Source organism: Oncorhynchus mykiss, chromosome 9 (genome assembly GCF_013265735.2).
Source record: "Oncorhynchus mykiss isolate Arlee chromosome 9, USDA_OmykA_1.1, whole genome shotgun sequence".
Lineage (NCBI taxonomy): Eukaryota > Metazoa > Chordata > Actinopteri > Salmoniformes > Salmonidae > Oncorhynchus > Oncorhynchus mykiss.
In genome coordinates this window covers 51,587,645-51,600,523 of record NC_048573.1, presented here as the reverse complement: position 1 = coordinate 51,600,523, position 12,879 = coordinate 51,587,645, and the positions used below count along the sequence as shown (strand labels likewise).

At 41.2% G+C, this 12,879-nt stretch overlaps 1 protein-coding gene across 2 annotated transcripts in view; it reads left to right on the top strand.

Annotated features, from left to right (window-relative positions):
- Window positions 1-3,380: 3,380 nt before the first annotated feature.
- casz1 (castor zinc finger 1) overlaps window positions 3,381-12,879 on the top strand; it is a 262,670-nt gene continuing 253,171 nt past the window's right edge. The window contains exons 1-2 of one of the 2 annotated variants that reach the window (XM_036988256.1): window positions 3,381-3,578; window positions 5,377-5,433. The gene's annotated coding sequence lies outside the window, so the exon portion shown is untranslated. The remainder of the gene's footprint in view (window positions 3,579-5,376; window positions 5,434-12,879) is intronic. The other variant, XM_036988257.1, reaches the window with a different exon arrangement.

Here is a 12,879-nt window from a genome sequence, read left to right as displayed (position 1 = left end):
ATATTTGGGGTTCTGATGGGGTCTGACATTGAACTAAGCTCATGAGGCATTTACAGTGCATTCAGAAAGTATTCATATCCCTTGACCTATTCTACATTTCGTTGTGTTACAGCCTGAATTCAAAATGGATTAAAGATTGTTTTCATCACCCATCTACACACAATACCCCATAATGAAGAGAAAACATGTTTTTAGACATTTTTGCACATTTATTGAAAAGTAAATACAGAAATATCTCATTTATATAAGTATTCACACCCCCAATACTTCGTAGAAGCACATTTGGCAGCGATTACAGCTGTGAGTTTTTTGGGGGTAAATCTAAGAGCTTTGCACACCTGGATTGTACAATATTTGCCCATAATTATTTTGAAAATTCTTCAAGCTCTGTCAAGTTGATTGTTGATAATTGCTAGACAACCATTTTCAAGTCATGCCATAGATTTTCAAGATGATATACAGTACCAGTCAAAGTTTGTTCAGTCTGCTTTCCAACAGACAGTGGGAGACAAAATCACCTTTGAGCATGAAAATAACCTAAACACAATAACAAATCTACACTGGAGTTGCTTACCAAGACAACATTGAATGTTCCTGAGTGGTCTAGTTACAGCTTTGAATTACAGTACCAGTCAAAAGTTTGGACACACCTACCTACTCTTTATTTTTTTACTATTTTCTACATTGAATAATAGAATAACAGTGAAGACATCAAAACTATGAAATAACACATATGGAATCATGTAGTAACCAAAAAAGTGTTAAACAAATCAAAATACATGTTATATTTGAGATTCTTCAAAGTAGCCACCCTTTTACTTGATGACAGATTTGCACACACTTGGCATTCTCTCAACCAGCTTCACCTGGAATGCTTTTCCAACAGTCTTGAAGGATTTCCCACATATGCTGAGTACTTGTAGGATGTTTTTCCTTCACCTGCAGTACAACTCATCCCAAACCATCTCAACTGGGTTGAGGTTGGGTGATTGTGGAGGCCAGGTCATCTGATGCAGCACTCCATCACTCTCCTTCTTGGTCAAATAGCCCTTACACAGCCTGAAGGTGTGTTGGGTAATTGTCCTGTTGAAAACAAATGATAGTCTCACTAAGCGCAAACTAGATAGGATGGCGTATCGCTGCAGAATGCTGTAGTAGCCATGCTGGTTAAGGTTTGCCTTAAATTCTAAATAAATCACAGACAGTGTCTACCAGCAAAGCTCCCCCACACCATCACACCTCCTCCTCCATGCTTCACGGTGGGAACCACACATGCGGAGATCATCCGTTCAACAACTCTGAGTCTCACAAAGACATGGCGGTTGGAACCAAAAATCTCAAATTTGGATGCAGACCAAAGGACAGATGCAGGACCTGTCTAATGTATACTGCTCGTGTTTCTTGGCCCATGCAAGTCTCTTCTTCTTATTGGTGTCCTTTAATAGTGCTTTCTTTGCAGAAATTCGACCATGAAGGCCTGATTCACGCAGTCTCCAATGAACAGTTGATGTTGAGATGTTCTGTTACTTGAACTCTGTGAAGCATTTATTTTGGATGCAATCTGAGGTGCAGTTAACTCTAATAAACGTATCCTCTGCAGGTAACTCTGGGTCTTCCTTTCCTGTGGCAGTCCTCATGAGAGTCAGTTTCATCATATCGCTTGATGGTTTTAACGACTGCATTTGAAGAAACTTTCAATGTTCTTAAAATGTTCCCGGATTGACTGAGCTTCTTGTCTTAAAGTAATGATGGACTGATGTTTCTCTTTGCTTATTTGAGCTGTTCTTGCCATAATATGGACTTGGTATTTTACCAAATAGGGCTAGCTTCTGTATACCACCCCTACCTTGTCACAACACAACTGATTGTCTCAAATGCATTAAGGAAAGAAATTCCACAAATTAACTTTTAACAATGCACACTTGTTAATTGAAATGCATGCCAGGTACTTCATGAAGCTGGTTGAGAGAATGGCAAGAGTGTGGCTACTTTGAAAAATCTCAAGTATAATTTTATTTGTTTAACACTTTTTTGGTTACTTCATGATTCCACATGTGTTATTTCATATTTTTGATGTCTTCACTATTATTCTACAATGTAGAAATAGTAAAAATAAAGAAAAACCCTTGAATGAGTAGGTGTGTCCAAACTTTTGACTGGTACTGTAAGTCAAAACTGTAACTAGACCACTCGGGAACATTCAAAGTTGTCTTGGTAGATTTGGGTTTTAGGTTATTTTCCTGCTGAAATGTGATTTTGTCTCCCACTGTCTGTTGGACAGCAGACTGAACCAGGTTTTTCTCTAGGATTTTGCCTGTGCTTATAGCTGTATTTTGTTTATTTTTAGAAAAAAAAAATCCTTAGTCCTTGCATTCCCATAAAATTATGTAGCCACCACCATGCTTAAAAATATGAAGTGGTACTCAATGATGTGTTGTGTTGGTTGCAAACAGGATGCATGCTTTGGAATATTTTCACTCTGTCATTTAGGTTCGTTTTGCGGAGTAACTACAATGTCATTTTTTTTTATATCACAACCATTAAGCTCTGTAACTGTTTTAAAATGAACATTGGCCTCATGGTGAATTCCTTCCTCTCCGCCAACTGAGTTAGGAAGGACGCCTCTATCTTTGTAGTGACTGGGTGTATTGATACACTATTCAAAGTGTAATTAATAACTTCACCATGCGCAAAGGGATATTCAGCTTCTACCTTTTTTTCCACACATTTACTAATCGGTGCCCTTCTTTGCGATGCATTGAAAATCCTCCAAGGTCTTTGTGGTTGAATCTGTTCTTGAAATCCACTACTCGATTGAGGGACCTTACAGATTATGTGTGATGTACAGTGATGAGGTAGTCATTCAAAAATCATGTTAACCACTTACATACAACTTATTATGCGATTTTTTAAAAGCACATTTTTACTCTTGAACTTATTTATGCTTGCCATAACAAAGGGGCAGCTTCAATTTTTTTATAATAAAACTAAATAATTCTACAAACAAAATTCCACTTTAACATTATGGAATATTGTGTGTAGATCAGTGACACAACATCTCACATTTTAAATGCAGGCTGTAACACAACAAAATGTGGAAAAAGTGTGAATACTTCCTTAAGTCACATTATAAGTTAGGCCAATATTCTTCAATAATTAATATATATTATAAATCTATAAAAAGTCCAGAAATGGATGTAGCAACTAAGCATTCAAGTTTTAATGTGGCCCTTTTCTTGAAGAACAGTTTACTACACTAGAGCGACAACTATCATTTCTAAAGCCTGTCAGGCTGAAATAGAGAATGACATCAGGATTCCGTTCCAGCTTTTCCAACCGACAATTGCTACCGAGAAATTCAATTAAGGACTCCTCTTCCCACTTCGAGCCGGTCTCCAGGGCAGATCTTCCGGGCAACTCGCCCCATGTAAGAAATTGGAAAATGCAACAATAAAACAAGAAAAACTGAAAAAAGGTGCCAACTTTGATCAAGCATGCTCTCTCACAGTCCACCCTAAACACACATACCCCTTAGTTGGAATTGGAAAGTCACCGAAAGACAGCGAAGTAGCCTACAGGTAAGAGTTTTCATTTTCACCTCACTATTTTTGCATTTCCAAAGATATCACTTAAAACGCTGAGCATTCATCAAAGTAGCCTACTATTTTCGGCGTCGCTGTCTTTGACGCCTGTAGACTACCTGCCATTCGGCATGAAAATACTCTCAAAATGATACCTTTAGCAGACGAATGGTTTAACGGTGAACAGCTTGCTTCTACAGTGTAGCCCCTACCTCAGCGCGCGAGCTGGCGGACAGGAGCAGTCGAGCGACTCATAGGTAGGCTGCTGTGCTTTTGACAGTGTCGAGCTGGGCTTTCCAAAACTTTAAAACAGACCGCTGTCAAATTCCAAACTTTCGGAAAGACTAAAAGATAACAATGTAGTCCACCATTCAATTGCCAAGTCAACTTTCTTGTGACTGTTTATTTACGCCATCTCTATCGCACTGCCAAAATATACAACAGAGATGGCTTCTTCATTCTTTTTCATTATAGGTCAACCAACAAGAAAATAACACAGCATCAGTGGCATAGCGCAGGTTCGAGGGGTCCTCGCACGGTCGAGCACCCCCCCCCCCCCCCCCCCCCCCCCCAAGAAAAAATATATTAATAAAACATTTTTTTGCCATGGGGCAGAGGGAAGAATGTGCAGTTTTATAGCTAATCTCATGCTATTTTAAACATTCTGCCATATCTTTGAGAGAAAATGTTGCTGATTTAGAGCTAATTTCCTGCTATTTTTTTTCATGGCTTATGACGCGTTCATATGCTGTCTGGTGGGCGGACCTCCAGGGCTAATGTATTTATCAAACTAGTAGGCCTAGCAACAATGCATGGAAAAGCATTCCATATTCAATGGCAATGCAACAAAATGTCAAAGTTAAGCATGCATTTGATGAGGGTTGTCTTATCTTATCCACCCCATTGTATAATGATTAGCCTACAATGTTGCCATTATGTGTCTGCATTTTTTGTTTGACTTTGTAGGCAAAAAACCCAACAAAGCCTCACATCGTATTGCCAACTCACAGGCACACATATCCCACCCTTTTCCTTATTAAGTTGTTGAAGCGGCACATGACACACACACACACACACACACACACACACACACACACACACACACACACACACACACACACACAATCTACACTCTTCATAGCACATAAAATAAGACATCAGCCACATAGTGGTATTCAGTCCTGAAAGAGGAGATTCATTATACTTGTATGGCTAGAATAAACACGATTTCTCATCTTATAGTTAGTAGGTTTCTTTTACATTCAAAATATTAGCCATTTAGAAGACACTTTTATCCAAAGTGACTTAATGATACATGCATACATTTTTTGTATGGGTGGTCCTGGGAATTGAACCCACAATCTTGGCTTTACAAGCACCATGCTCTACCAACTCAGCCATACAGAATCACTTATGGTATGATTTTTCTCAAATATCAATGAGCTGATCAGTACAATAAGCCAAGGAATATGGTGGATAATACTGTATTTACCTTAAGTCTTTACCTCATTTTCAAAGCATTGTTTCAATGATATCTTTGCATATGCCAGTGTGTATGTTACGTGTAAATTATCCCCATACAGAGAGACTAGAGAAAAGATCACTGGTACTTTAAACCCAGGAGTTCTCATATTCTCGCCGGATCTTTCTCCTTTGCTAATTATTGTGTTGTTTTCAGGGCAAATATGTCATATCCATGGCGACCAGGCAGGTTAATTGTCTTTCGCGTGCAAGGCTCCCATAAGTAATTAATTACCCTTTTTTTTTTCCTTCTCCCCTGTCTTTGGTTAAACAGATCATTCAAGGGAAGCCATCTCCCATATTAAAAATGCCAGTGGTATTAGCGCACAAGGTAAACATGAAACTTTTTTTCCTTCTCGTCAAGCATTGGGGATGTTGGTTTTATATTTTATTCTGTGTGTTTTATACACATGCCATATGTGTATGTGTACCGGTATGGTTTCATTGTGCGTATCAAGCTTCACTATGGACCAGTACTGTAAATGCAATAGGTTTATTCCTTATTTATCTCCCATACTAACACAACAGATGAGTTTAGATGCTATTATGATGTAGGCCAATTTGTTATGAAGCTAGGGAAAACACTTCACTATCCTTGTTACCAACATATTTCAGTGAAGCAGTTTATTAAGCACATGTTGAGGAATATTATATAGTAACTTTTGTCTTAAATGATTACAATAGTAAGCTCTCGCCAGATAAAAAGGTAAGGTACGTCAGCTTCTTACAATGGCATAGTTTGAAACTCCGAAGGAAAGTTTATGCTGTTTAGTGGTTCGATGGTGCACCTGTAATTGTTGACAAAACTCTGTTATGTGGAGTGGTACGGGCTTAGTGTGCTTCACATGATCAACAGAAGTTGCAGTGCAGTAAAGTGTTGTTCAGGAGTTAGAGAGAAGAGTGGGTTGAAATTAGGCTAGATGCTGATCTTAAGTCAGTTTAGCATTTTCCTCACTAATGGGGAGAGGAAGCTGATCCTAGATCTTTACCTAGAAGAAACTTACCCCCAGAGAGAGAGAGACACACACACACACACACACACACACACACACACACACACACACACACACACACACACACACACACACACACACACACACACACACACACACACACACACACACACACACACACACACACACACACACACACACACACACACACACACACACACACACACACTTTTCTTCTTCCTCTACTTTCTCCAAATGTACCCCCTTTTTTCGTTGATTGTGTGAAAAAGTGAACGGAAAGACAGGTGAACAGAAGGAAGGACTAAAACAGTACAGTAACATACATACCGTTTTAAGTAATGTAACTTCAATTGTTGGTGTATGGGTGTAATACATCAGGCCTCTTGATTGGATCGCACCATGCCGACACAGGAAGTATTGACTTGTATGCAGTGGCCCTTGGTCGACAGGGTGGTTGAGTCTTCTTGCGTAGTCGGCTGTCTATTGTCATACCTCCAACCTATACATATTCTGTAGACCTATCAGTCAGAGAAACATTCAGGTGTCTAATTCAATCAATCAATCAATCAAATGTATTTATAAAGGCCTTTTTATCTCAGCAGATGTCACAAAGTGCTTATACAGAATCCAGCGTAAAACCGCAAAGAGCAAGCAATGCAGATGTAGAAGCTCAGTGGCTAGGAAAAACCTAGGAAGAAACCTAGAGAGGAACGAGCCTCTGAGGGGTGGCCAGTCCTCTTCTGGCTATGCCCGATGGATATTATAAGAGTACATAGCCATTAAGGCCAGATCGTTCTTCAAGATGTTCAAAAGTTTCTTGATGACCGGCAGGGTCAAATAATAATCACAGTGGTTATAGAGGGTGCAACAGGTCAGCATCTCAGGAGTAAATGTCAGTTGGCTTTTCATAGCCTAGCATTCCGTGGTCGTGACAGCAGGTGCGGTAGAAGGAGAGAGAGGGTCAAAACATCAGGTCTGGAACAAGGTAGCACATCCAGTGAACAGGTCAGGGTTCCATAGCCGCAGGAAGAACAGCAGAAACTGGACCAGCAGCATGATCAGGTGGACTGGGGATGGGTACAGCCAGAAGTTGTCCGGCCAGGTAGTCCTGAGGCATTAACCTAAGGCTCAGGTCCTCCAGGAGGGGAGAGAGAGAGAGGGCAGGAGAGAGATTGGAGAAATAGAGGGAGCAAACTTAAGTTCACACAGGAATTACACCAGATAAAACAAACTGACCCTAGCCCCCCCGGCACATAGACTATTGCAGCATAGATACTGGAGACTGAGACATGGGGGGTTGGGGGACACTGTTGCCCCGTCCAACAATAGCCCCGGACAGGGCCAACCAGGCAGGATATAAACCCACCCACTTTGCCAAAGCACAGCCCCCACACCACCAAATGGATATCAACACACCACCAACTTGCTACCCTGAGACAAGGCGGAGTATAGGCCACAAAAATCTCCCCTACCGCACAAGCCCGAGCAGGTGCCAAACCAGACAGCAAAATAATGTCAGTGACTCAACACACTCAAGTCAAGTATAGTGAAAAAGCCTGGCACGAAGTGATATACCCCTCCTAGGGATGGCATGGGAGAGCACTAGCAAGCCAGTGACTCAGCCTCCGTAATAGGGTCAGAGGCAGAGAATCCCAGTGGAGAGAGGGGAGCCGGCCAGACAGAGAATGCAAGGGTGATCCGTCACTCCAGTGCCTTGCAGTTCACCTTCACACCCCTGAGCCAGACTATACTCAGTCATAGGACCTACTGAAGAGATGAGTCTTCAGTAAAGACTTAAAGGTAGAGACTGAGTCTGCGTCTCTCACATGGATTGGCAGACCATTCCAGACCATTTCACGAAAATGGATTGGAGAAAGCCCTGCCTCCAGCTGTTTGCTTAGAAATTCTAGGAACAATAAGGAGGCCTGCATCTTGTAAACGTAGCGTACGTGTTGGTATGTAAGGCAGGACCAAATCGGAGAGATGGGTAGGAGCAAGTCCAAGTAATGCTTTGTAGGTTAGCAGTAAAACCTTGAAATCAGCTATAGTCTTAATAGGAAGCCTGTGTAGCAATGGAGTAAGAGGCGAGCATTGGAGTAATATGATCGGATTTTGAGGTTCTAGTCAAGATTCTAGCAGCCGTGTTTAGCACTAGCTGAAGTTTATTTACTGCTTTATCCGGGTAGCCAGAGAGTAGAGCATTGCAGTAGACTAATCTTGTTTTTGTCTTTTGCAGAAAAACATTTCAGATTTTTGCAATGAGACAAGCTGCTCTTCGTATACTTTTGATATGTTTGTCAAAAGAGAGATCAGGGTCCAGAGTAACGCTGAGGTTCTTCACAGTTTTATTTGAGGCATCACATCAAACAGCAGATCTCTTTGTTTCTTGGGACCTAGAACTAGCACCTCTGTTTTGTCTGAGTTTTAAATGTAAAAAATGTATTCTCAAGTAAGTATCTGTCAAGGTTTTGCAGAATGAACCCTGTGTGTGTCAAACCTGTGGTTCAAATGCTATTTTAAATCTTTCAATGTTAGCTTTAGCATTCCTGCAGTGCCAGATGGGCAGGGTTTGCACTTTTGCAACTACTCTATTGGTTCCATTGTGCCAGACAAGCTCAGTCAAGCTCAGCTCAAGTATTTAAGATGATTTCAAATAGTATTTGAATCCAGGTCTGGTGTGTGTTCTTTTCCAGTTTGACCTTGGCTCTGGACCTGCAGGTCTTTGATGTCAAAACAAATGTTAATAATCTCAGGCTGCAATTTGACAGGCCTCAAGAGCTAATACTATTGTTTTCTCACACTTGAACTCCCTCAATTGCCCCATGTAATGATTTTGTATCCAAATTCACACCACACAACAACGTCCATTCGGTCTCGACTTGTAAAATCTACTGCCCTCGACACATACAGTAGTACAAGTGCAAATAGTGCTTGTGTTTTTAATCATCATTATTGTTTTTATTTTAGTGCTGGGGAAATGTCCTTTTTGCATGCTTGATCAACCAGTAGAGAAATCCATTATAATAGAGGCTCAAGGTGAATTGCATCCCGAGCAATCTTTCCCTCTTCGAGTGAAGGAATTTTCCCGGGCAAAATAAACAAATCACACAGACAACAGTAATATAGGGTTGATTTTGAAGGCATGAAATAACTATCGATTAAATCCTTCAGTTCATAGATGGTAATGGCCTTTTTGGTAATTTGTTCTAGGCCCTTTCAATACAGAGGAGAGAGGGAGAGAGAGAAAGATGGAGGATGCAGGGGTGTGTGAGAGAGAGAGAGAGAGAGAGAGGGGTAGAAGGATGCAGGTTAGAAAAAAAGAGAGCGACGAGGAAGAGAGCTCACAAGACCGAGAAAGGGACATGCTGCCCCTTTCCGAGCTCATTATCATTCTTAATAAGTCTTAAGGAAAGAAGGAGCATTGAGTGTAAATGCACGGTAATCCTAACACTGGCCAAGGTTAGTGGGGACGTCAGCACATGCACACTGTTCCCAGCTGGCTGCTTTGGGACAGGGGAGGGGAAAAGGAGGAAGAGAGTTAAGCATAGACGCTCAAGGAGAAAGGTGTCATTAAGGTCCTTCTTTCGAGCCTGTGCCTTTGAGTAACACTTATCATAAGACCTGCCGGTATAATGCGTTATGATGCAGTTATAATGCATTGCATCATTTATAATTTATGCCCTTATGTCTTATAATCATCTCCTAATGACACATAGACATAACATATGATACACTTTTTATAAGACGTGAGGTTCAAACAACTTATAAAGCATTCGTAAAATGTCACCTGCCTTTCCGACTGATGTATGACCTGGAGCTGATTAACGCGGTGGCAGTCGATGATCTTACCTAGCAACCATGTAGTAAACAGTCCCGTATCAGATTTAAATCAATTGGTTTAGAAGATTTGTCTTGGCTGTTTTCCCTACCAATCAATTGCATTACTCGTTAATCATATAGATATTGAGGTCACTTCTGTTGGATATGTGTATGTACTTTGAATGTAACTTTATTCTGTAATAGGTGAATATCTATATTCTTATTCCTATACCAGATGTTACATATGATGTGGCATTTGAGATATGTTAAAGGTGAAATCAACAACAACAAAGCGGCCCCCCCACCATTATTTCGGGGTAAGCAGCAATGTAACCAATTTCAAATTCATAGTCAGCGCTATGGATGCAAGGACCATCCATGTGATCAAAATGATCGTTTTAACAATAAAAAAATAAAAAAAATAAAAAACAAGCTTAGCCTATATTTTGGGTTCTGATGGGGTAAGACAGTTGTACAAAACCCATGAAGCATTTATACGTTCTATTCTTCAAGGGTCAATGTCTATAGTCATTAATTTAAAAGTTTAAATGGATGTACCAATCCCAGATTGCCTCGTTAAAGAAAAAAAAAGAAGCAAACCATGTGACTTCTTATAGGGCTTTAAAGAAGTGGCAGCAACTACATGCTTATGCCAAGCTGTTGGGTGTGGTCCAAAAGGTGAGTGGTAAAATGTGTTGGCTAAATCGGTGCCAAATTAACTCATTAGACGGATTGCCAACCACTTGGAGTGTCCAATTGCTGCATTTGTTTAGTGTATAGACACAAGGTCAGCCTTGAATTCCGGATATTGTTTTATACACCCCTCCCTCCACCCAAATTCAAGGCAGTGCACGTGCACAACATACTGTGTAATCTGTGTTTCGTCATTCATCAGTTAAATGAATCAGACATCTGATGACATAACATGACAGGCTTATGTTAAACCATGTTATAACCATCCCAGTTCACGTAATTCTCTTTTAGCACCAACTTATAGCAACTACTTGAGTCGACTGAAGCTTTGGAAGTGCTGAGCTTAATAAATCTCCTTATTGTATGCAGTCACTGGACGAAAGCACCAGGTATATGAGCAAAACTGTCAATATCAAACTAGCTAAACTTTTGAATTATCATATCACATGAACTGCTTATTCTAGACCTTGAATTAGTTTAGAGCTAAATTGTAATGTAATGTTAGTGTTCATGTTTGGTTGAAGAGCTTTGTCTTTCTGTCACATATCTGTGAGGCAGTAGTGTTGAGAGTTTAGTTGGTCTGTTTGAGAATGAACAGGCAGGGAGGGTAACAATCAAACAAGCGAATGAAAAATGATCCGATGGGCTAAGAATGAGAGGTGCCCTTTTGTCTTGTTCCAGAGTAATGACATCTCTGCGTCTCTCTGTCACGTAAAGATGATTTACCCACACACAGATGTTCTCAGCCTAGTTGCTCGTGAACCTGCACCATTTTGTTCTATTTTTTGCCCTTTTAAAGGTTAGGAGTGAAATTCAAAGACTTCCCCCTACTGTAAGTTTAACTCCCCTCAATCAACATTGTGCCGTTGACGTGCTGTTATTGTCTTGACTGGGAATGTGGAGAGAGCACGGAGCAGGACTGGGATTGGGCAGGTATGGCTGCTGTGTGTGTGCACACGTGTTGAGGATGTTACATCAGTACTAAGATACCTGTAGGAGTATCTCAGTTTTGGTTGTTGGTTGGGGCTCGGTTGACAACCGGCTCCCTTGCCCCGCCCACCCCCCAACCCCAAGGGAGCCTGGGAGGCAAAGAGACATCACCATGGTGATTAGAAACACAGCACCCCCACACAGTGGCAGTGGTCCATTGTGACTGGCGTGCGTTGAGGTGAGAGGGAACAAAATGTCACATCAACAGGTTTTTTCATGTGTTTTTGTTTTTGCCATAATACTCAGTGGGATTGTTCGGGCTCGGATTCATCTGCTCAACTACACACCGTAGAGACTGCCGGAGCGAGGGGAACTAGTGTAAAAAAAATATGAAATAAAGAGAGGAAAATGGAAAATCAGCGAAATCAACATTACAACCACTGGACAAACATGCATGTTTGTCGATTGAACAAAGTATCATTTTAAGCCAAGGTAAAATAATGAAACCAGATTGATGCGATAATGGTTAAATTACTGAATCGTAGTGTAGAATCGAACCCATGCGCGTAACATTGACAACTCTTCAAGGTGTCAAAAGCATTCCACAGGGATGCTGGCCCATGTTGACTCCAATGCTTCCCAAAGTTGTGTCAAGTTGGCTGGATGTCCTTTGGGTGGTGGACCATCCCTGATACACACGGGAAACGGTTGAGAGTGAAAAACCCAGCAGAGTTGCAGTTCATGACACACTCAAACCGGTGCACTTGTCACCTATTAGCAGGGCTCCCGAGTGGCGCAGCGGTCAAGGCACTGCATCTCAGTGCAACAGGCGTAACTACCGTCCCTGGTTCGAATCCAGGCGGTGTCACATCCGGCGGTGATCAGGAGTCCCATAGGGCGGCGCACAATTGACCCAGCATAGTCACTTGAAACCTGTTAACTCTACATCCATCAAATGAGTAGATAAAGCATGTGTGGTTGGAGGGGTGTATGCTGGGTGAAGAACATTCAGAAATCTCTTCCATTGCCTGTGAGCATCAGAGGTGAACCAGTTGTATACACAGCTCGAGCATTCCTCTGATTATGTTCCTCCATTGAGTCAAAAAAACTTCTTATTCCAGGAGGACCATGAGCTGTTGCTATCGATAAGGTCAAATGGAAGTAGACGGACTTTTGTTGCTTGTTGTGAGCGCCGAGGGAACTTTATGCACTTGGCCAGATGATTCTGCATCTTTCTTGCATTCTTCACATATGATTCAGATAGTGCCCGTGGCATTTTCCTGTGAAGATTAAAAAACAATTAGTTAAAAAATACAATTCCATGTACAGATAAATAGTTAAGCAGTTAGATTAAACATATC